Source organism: Solanum dulcamara, chromosome 10 (assembly GCF_947179165.1).
Source record: "Solanum dulcamara chromosome 10, daSolDulc1.2, whole genome shotgun sequence".
Classification (NCBI taxonomy): Eukaryota; Viridiplantae; Streptophyta; class Magnoliopsida; order Solanales; family Solanaceae; genus Solanum; species Solanum dulcamara.
Genome location: NC_077246.1, coordinates 62859727 through 62867420, shown reverse-complemented (window position 1 = coordinate 62867420; position 7694 = coordinate 62859727). Strand labels below are relative to the sequence as shown.

The window sequence follows — 7694 nt, the reverse complement described above, 5'->3', positions numbered from 1 at the left end:
TTTAGCTTTCATATCTTCCTCCGCTTCCCATGTGGCTTCCTCAACAAATTGATTTCTCCACAAGACTTTGACTGAGGTAATCTTCTTGTTCGTCAATTTGCGAACCTGGCGATCAAGGATTTGGACCGGAACCTCTTCATATGAAAAGTTATCCTTAACTCCAATACTATCAATGGGGACCACCAATGAGAGATCGCCCAAGCACTTCTTCAACATCGAAATGTGAAATACCGGATGGATAGAGGCTAGCTCTGAGGGTAACTCCAACTCATAAGCGACACTCCCAATCCTCCTCACAACCTGGTAAGGACCAATGTATCGAGGACTAAGCTTTCCCTTTCTTCCAAACCTCATGACGCCCTTCATGGGTGACACTTTTAAGTACACCCAATCATCCACCTCAAACTCTAAGTCTCTCCTCCTCACATCGGTGTAAGATTTGTGATGGCTTTGGGCTATCTTTAGCCTATCTTGAATAACCCTCACCTTCTCCATAGCTTGGTAAAAAAAATCAGGCCCAATTAACTCAACTTCACCAACCTCAAATCACCCAATTGGTGATCTATACCTCTTCCCTAACAAAGCTTCATAGGGAGCCATTTGAATACTTGCATGATAACTATTATTGTATGCAAACTTTATGAGAGGTAAGTGATCATCCCAATTTCCTTTGAAGTCAAGTACACATTCCCTCAACATATCCTACAATGTCTGGATAGTGCGCTCCGCTTGGCCATCTGTCTGGGAATGAAAGGCCGTACTAAGATTTACCTTTGAACCCAGTCCCTTCTGAAAGGATCTCCAAAATTGAGAAGTGAATTGAGCTCCTCTGTCTGAGATGATAGACAAGGGTACCCCATGCAACCTGATAATCTCGTGGATGTATAATTTTGCATAATCTTCTGCGGTGTCAGTAGTCTTAACTACCAAGAAGTGAGCTGATTTCGTCATCCTATCCACAATCACCCAAATCGAATCATGTTGTTTTCGGGACCTCAGCAAACCTGTAATAAAGTCCATATTGATCATGTCCCACTTCCATTCCAGAATCTCTATGTTTTGAGCTAACCCACATGGCCTTTTATGCTCAACTTTAACTTGTTGGCAATTCGGGCACTTGGAAACAAATTCCTCAATATTTCTCTTCATTCCACTCCACTAATAAACTTCTCTCAAGTCATGATACATTTTTGTAGAGCCAGGATGAATAGAGTATCTAGAACTATGCGCTTTGGCCATAATCCTTTCTCGCATATCATCAATATCTAGGACACACAATCTATTTTGGTACCTCAACACACCATCTCCCTCTTTGGTAAAAACCATCACCTTTTATTTGTGAACAACTTTCTTCAATTGGAGAAGGACGGGATCTTGGTCTTGCTTCTCTTTTACCTCTGCCACGAGTGAGGATGCAGAACCATCATGAACATTAACTTTGCCTTCATTATTCTCTTCAAGCCGAACTCCCAATCAAGCTAGTCTATGCACTTCTTTAGCCAAGTTTTTCCTTTCCTCCTCTATATAGGTAGTGCTACCCATAGAAAACCTGCTATAAGCATCAGGAACAACATTAGCTTTACATGGATAGTAGAGGATGTTCATATCATAGTCCTTAAGTAGCTCGAGTCATTTCCTTTGTCTCAGGTTGAGTTCCTTCTAGCTGAAGATGTATTGTAAACTCTTATGATCGGTGAACACATCAATGTGAACTCCATACAAGTAGTGGCGCCAAATTTTAAGAGAAAACACCACAGCTTCCAGCTCAAGGTTATGAGTTAGGTAATTTCTCTCATGAATATTAAGCTGTCTTGAAGCATAGGCTATCACTTTTCCCCTCTGCATCAACACACAGCCCAAACCAACTCTATACACATCACAATAGATCACGAAATCCTCTATTCTATCGGGCAAAGTTAGAACAGGAGCAGTGGTCAGTTTGGTCTTCAATTTCTGGAAACTCTCCTCGCAAGCATCAGATCATTGGAACTTAGCCTTCTTTTGGGTTAGCTTGGTCAATGGTGTGATATGGATGAGAATCCCTCTACAAACTGTAACACCCCTCAAAATTTCCCCTAAGATTCGGACCCTTCTTGTATTAGGGTAGGGTCAAACTCGAGTATTGTGGAGTATTTGTATGAGTAAGATGAGTCTTTGAGAAATTGAGCAGCGTTAGAGGTGATGTGGGGTCATGAAGGACCCCTAGGACCAAGCTAAGTCCAAAAGATCTGTTGTGGCTAAGTTGAAGAGGAGTTTGCATGAGGGGTTGACTTCTAACGACCCTATCTTTTGATATATGATGATCTGGGTGGCCCACAACCTATTAAATTAAAGGTCGTTGAGTCTTCTTTCCAACGCCACCAAGAATGTACATTTTGGAGTTTGGAGTCAAAAGATATAATGATCCTAAGATGAACTAGCACAACAGAGATTTTCAGGCCTGGATTGCAATTGCTGGAAAACTGGGCTTGGCGCCGTAGTGGTGCGACGCGCCACTATCGCGCCAGAAACATGCCTCAGTAGTTTGGTCTCTGAAGTGGCGCACCTCTAAAAGGTGTGCAGGGTTTTTCAAGCCAATTTCTAAAACCCAGGAAATATTGGCCTTGGCGCTATAAGAGCGCGACGCGCCACTATCGCGCCAAGAATGTGCCTCAATAGTTTGGTCCTTAGCGCGGCGCGCCACTACGAGATATGCAGGTTTTAGGCGTAATCATCCTGGCGCTGCAATGGCATGATGCGCCACTATCGCGCCAGGAGCATTTTTGCCTATTTTCAGAACTTCTTGAGAAGGGGTAATTTGGGAACTTACCCAAATTATATATGTATCACCCTAGACCATTTTGGGATCATATTTTTGCAGCCCCTCTCTCTCTTTAAAAAGCCCTAGGAGTTTTTCTCTCTTTCTCTCTCTCTTCTTCTTCTTCTCCATTTTCAACAAGAAGAGTTCCAAGAGCTTCAAGATTTGAGTCTTCCATTGAAGACCCAACATCAAGGTTTTCTTCAAGTCTTCACCAAGGTATGTAAGGCTATCCAAAACATGGATTGAGTCCACCCATGTGCCCTACTCTTGCTTTGAGGCTAGATGTCCATGAAAATGGAGTTTCTTGGTATGGTCTATGTTTGAATGAGTTTTGTCTCCTATTTATTTGATGCTATATATATTGATGTTGTTGAGCTAAGAAGTTCCTAAAACCTTCATATTAGTATGAGTTGATGAAGATGACTTGTTATTATGTTTTGTTGATCTCTTTAGCCATGTGATTATGTTGCTTAAGTCAATTTCCTTAAATGTGTTAGTCTACTTGAATCGTTGAGCTAAAGTCATAGAGTTGTGATGAGTCTTGAGGAGATGTCATAAATGCTTATCTAAATAAGGCTTGATTAAGTTAATTGGATGATAGAATTGACGAGTGGACGAGGTCCTAATTGGAACTTGCTATTATGACTTAATTGAGTTGAAGTTAGGATAGAGTGGATGAGTTGACAAGGTTTAAATGAGACTTGTCGATATGATTTGATTAGGTCGATTGGATGGGGTTTTATGAGCATTGAGTCTTAGGAGGAGTATCGAGCACCGAATTGGGTTAGAGTAAAGTCCATATTCGAACCCAATAACTACGTCTCCAAACTTAGGAGGGGATTGAACCGTTAAAGTCGGATGTTTCCCCAAAATGTTCTTCCTGACATTATAGGACCTGGTAGGATTGGATCCATGATTGCTTGACTCATTCATGCCCTGGCAAAGCATAAACGGACGTGGCAACAATGTCGGCTTGTTGTACTGTCACTGGCTCATAAGTGATGGTTGTCGGATAAAAGAAACTCCCACATAAGTCTTGATAGTACTCTGAGTCGGATTGAGTTGAATGGTGTGTGATTGGTCCCGTCTAAACCGTATTCTTTTTTATATCTAGGACACTTGATTGAGTTGTTATTTCTTTTGAGTTGAGTTCTGATAGAATTGATGTTTCCTTTATGTCCTTCTATTTGGCCATTTTACATACCAGTACATTTCACGTACTGACGCCATTTGGCCTGCATCATTTCATGATGTAGAGATAGGTACTGGAGATCATCAACCGATGCACCGTTGAAGATTTATTCACTTCCAGCTAGTTGGTGAGTCCTCCTAGTCCCAGAGGATGTTAAGCTCTTCTTGTATAGTTCTGATGTCACTTGATTTATTCTAATTGTTGGTAGCCATGGGCTTGTCATGGGCACCTTCTAAATTGTAGATAGAGGCTTCATAGACCGGAGTGTAGAAATGTTGAATTGTTCTTTTGAGTAGCCCTTTTTAAAATTTCTTATCGAGTTGATGATTGTTTGGCCTTTGGCCCTAATTTATGAATAGTATATCCTTAATTGAGTTTTCCGCTAAGAGAATGTGATTGAATGAATGTGTGACTGGACCAGGTGGTTCGCTTAGAGTTCAGAAATGGCCTTCGAGTGTCGGCCACGCCTAGGGTACCCTCCCGAGGCGTGACATAAACCTTCGATAATAGCCAGCCAAACCCAAGAAGCTTTTTATATCTGTTGGGGATGTGGGTCTGGGCCAATTTTTTACTACCTCAATCTTCTGAGCATCAACCTGAATACCATCTCCAGATATAATAAGGCCGAGAAAAGCCACTGATGCAAGCCAAAATTCGCATTTGGAGAACTTTGCATACAATACCTGGTCTTTCAAAGTTTGCAACACGACTCTAAGATGATAGGCGTTCTCCTCCTCATTCTAGAGTAAACCAAAATATCATCAATGAATACAATCACAAACATATCGAGATATGGCTTAAATACTCAATTCATGAGATCCATAAAAGTTACAGAGGTATTGGTCAACCCAAAGGACATAACCAGGAACTCAAAATGGCTATAACGGGTCCGAAAGGCTGTCTTTGGGATGTCACACTCCCTCACCTTCAACTGATGGTAACCCGATCTTAGGTTATCTTTGAGAAACAAGTGGCACCCTGAAGTTGATAAAATAAATCATCTATTCTGGGGAGAGGGTATTTGTTCTTTATGGTGACCTTGTTTAGTTGCCTGTAATCAATACACATTCTAAGGGACCCATCTTTCTTTCGCACGAATAGGATGGGAGCACCACATGGTGAGACACTCGGCCTAATGAATCCCTTATCTAACAAGTCCTTCAACTGTTCTTTCAACTTTTTCAACTTAATAGAAGCCATTCTATATGGAGGGATAGAGATAGGTTGGGTATCAAAAAGAACATGGATCCCAAAGTTGATCTTCCTATCAGGAGGGACTCCGGGCAGATCTTCAGGAAAGACTTCAGGGAACTCATTGACAATTGGGACCGACTCAAGGGATGGAGACTCAATACTGTCATCTTTCACTCAGACGATGTGATAAATACACCCTTTCGAGATTAGTTTTTTGGCTCTAAGATAAGAAATAAACATACCCTTAGGCCCGACAGGACTACCCTTCCACTCTATGACCGCCTCATTCGGGAATTTGAACTTGACAATCTGAGTCCTACAATCAATAGAGGCATAACAAACATAAAGCCAGTCCATGCTAAGGATTACATCAAAATCAACCATGTCCAACTCAACTAAGTCATCCAAGGTATCCCTGTGATGGATTGACACAGTACAATCTCTATAGACTCTCTCAGCTAAGATAGAATCACCGATAGGAGTAGCTACACTAAAAGGCTCAAGAAGATATTCAGGAATTTTATTGAATTTACTAGACACGTAAGGAGTCATAAAAGATAGTGTGGCACTAGGATCTATCAAAACATAACATTCAAGAGAAGAGACTCGAATCATACCCTTCACGACATTTGGGGAGTTCTCCTGATCTTGGCAACTACACATGGTATATAGACGATTTGTACCTCTGCTCATACCTGAAGTAGTTCCCCTCTGATTACCTCTAACTGGTGGTGCAGTGGTAGAATATTGGGCCTTGTTTCTCCATGTTGGACACTCCCTCTGAAAATGGCCCACCAGGCCACATTTATAACAACCCTTATCTCCCTTTCTGCACTCTCCCAACTGGAGCTTACCGCACTTGCCGCATGGTGGCTTCCCTTTTGAATCTTGACCCACGCTAGCTTGGGATTGAGAACCCTGGGATCTAAAATTCTGGTGACTATGTCCCTGCTAATCATATCTGTTATGCGGCATAGGTGCACTTGCGATGGATGAGGCATAGTTGGAAAACCTCTTCTGAAAGAAGGACCTGTTACCCTTGTTCTACCTCTGTTCATTCTCATGTCCAGCTAATTTTTCCTTCTTGCTCAGATGCTTCTCCTTGTCTTTTCTCTTCTCATCCTCCACCTATTGAGCATACACCATTAATCTTGAAATATCCATGTCGGAGATCAACAATGCCGCTTTGCACTCCTTTTTCACATATCTCCCCAATCTGAAGACAAATTTTCTCATCTTCGACCTCATATTTGGGATCATCTCTGGAGCATATCTGGACAGCTGGATGAACTTTAGACTGTACTTTTTAATGGTCATACCCTCTTGTTTTAGATTTACAAACTCTTCCACTTTCGCTTCCCTCAATTCTCTAGGAAAGAAGTGTCAAGAAAGCTCCCTCAAATTCATCCCAAATAGGAGGCTCAGCATCTTCACCTATACTTTGTTCCCACTGGTTATACCAGATGTTTGCCACATACTTGAGCTGATAAGACACCAACTCAACCCCCTCAATCTCCATAGCATGTATAGCTTTAAGGATCTTCCACATCTCATCAATGAAATTCTGGGGGTCTTCATCAACCTTAGAACTCTTGAATACCGGTGGATTCATTCTCAGAAAGTCTCTAATCCTCGTGGTAGCAGATGGATCTTTAGAACTAGAGCTAAGAGTTGGTGAACTCTGGTTACCATTATGGGCAGCCACTATTTGAGTGAGCATGGCAATCGCTCCTCGAAAATCTGCCTCTGAAATTGGTATATGCGGAGTAGTAGATACTTGAGGTGCCTCAGCATACCTTGCAGGTCGGCCCCTAGTCCTTGATGGGCATATTTCTGAATGTGGAATCTCTGTGATATCGGCATTTCTCTGGCTGGCAGTATGTTTAGGAGGCATTATCTGCAACGTATAAATGCGTGAATTAGAAAGGAAGTCGTATAGAATTTAACTCTATCGCACAAGTTCAGAGTATGAATGAAGTGATACAATTCTTAATGTCTTATAGCCTCCTGATTATAAGTGTGGTGCACAACACACCCATAAGTAAGACTCTACTAGACACGGCTTCATATACTCCCTAGGACTCTTAAACTCTATGCTCTAATACCATATTTGTCATAATCCGGGAGGGTACCCTAGACGTGGCCGGCACTTGAAAGCCATTTCTAGCCTTCAAGCAAACCACTTGGTCCAGTCACACTTTCATTCAGTCATATTCTAGCAGCGGAAGACTCAATCATAAGAATACTATTCATAATTTAGGGCCAAAGGCCAAACATATATCCAATCAACAACTAGCGAGAATAAAGCTAGTCAAAACGAATAATTCAACATCTCCACACTCTAGTCTATGAAGCCTCTATCAACAATCCAGGAGGTGCAAATGACAAGTCCATGGAAATCAACAATCAAAATAAAGAAAATAAAATAAAGCTATAAAGATAATCTCGGTATCCTCCAAAAACTGGGAGGACTCACCAACTAGTTGGAAGTGAATAGATCTTCAAGGG

The 7694-nt window shown here is 41.6% G+C and overlaps 1 pseudogene; it reads right to left on the bottom strand.

Moving 5' to 3' along the window:
• The window catches only part of LOC129869865 (probable isoprenylcysteine alpha-carbonyl methylesterase ICMEL1), a 15927-nt pseudogene extending 8847 nt beyond the window's left edge, over positions 1-7080 (bottom strand).
• Between the last annotated feature and the right edge of the window lie 614 nt (positions 7081-7694).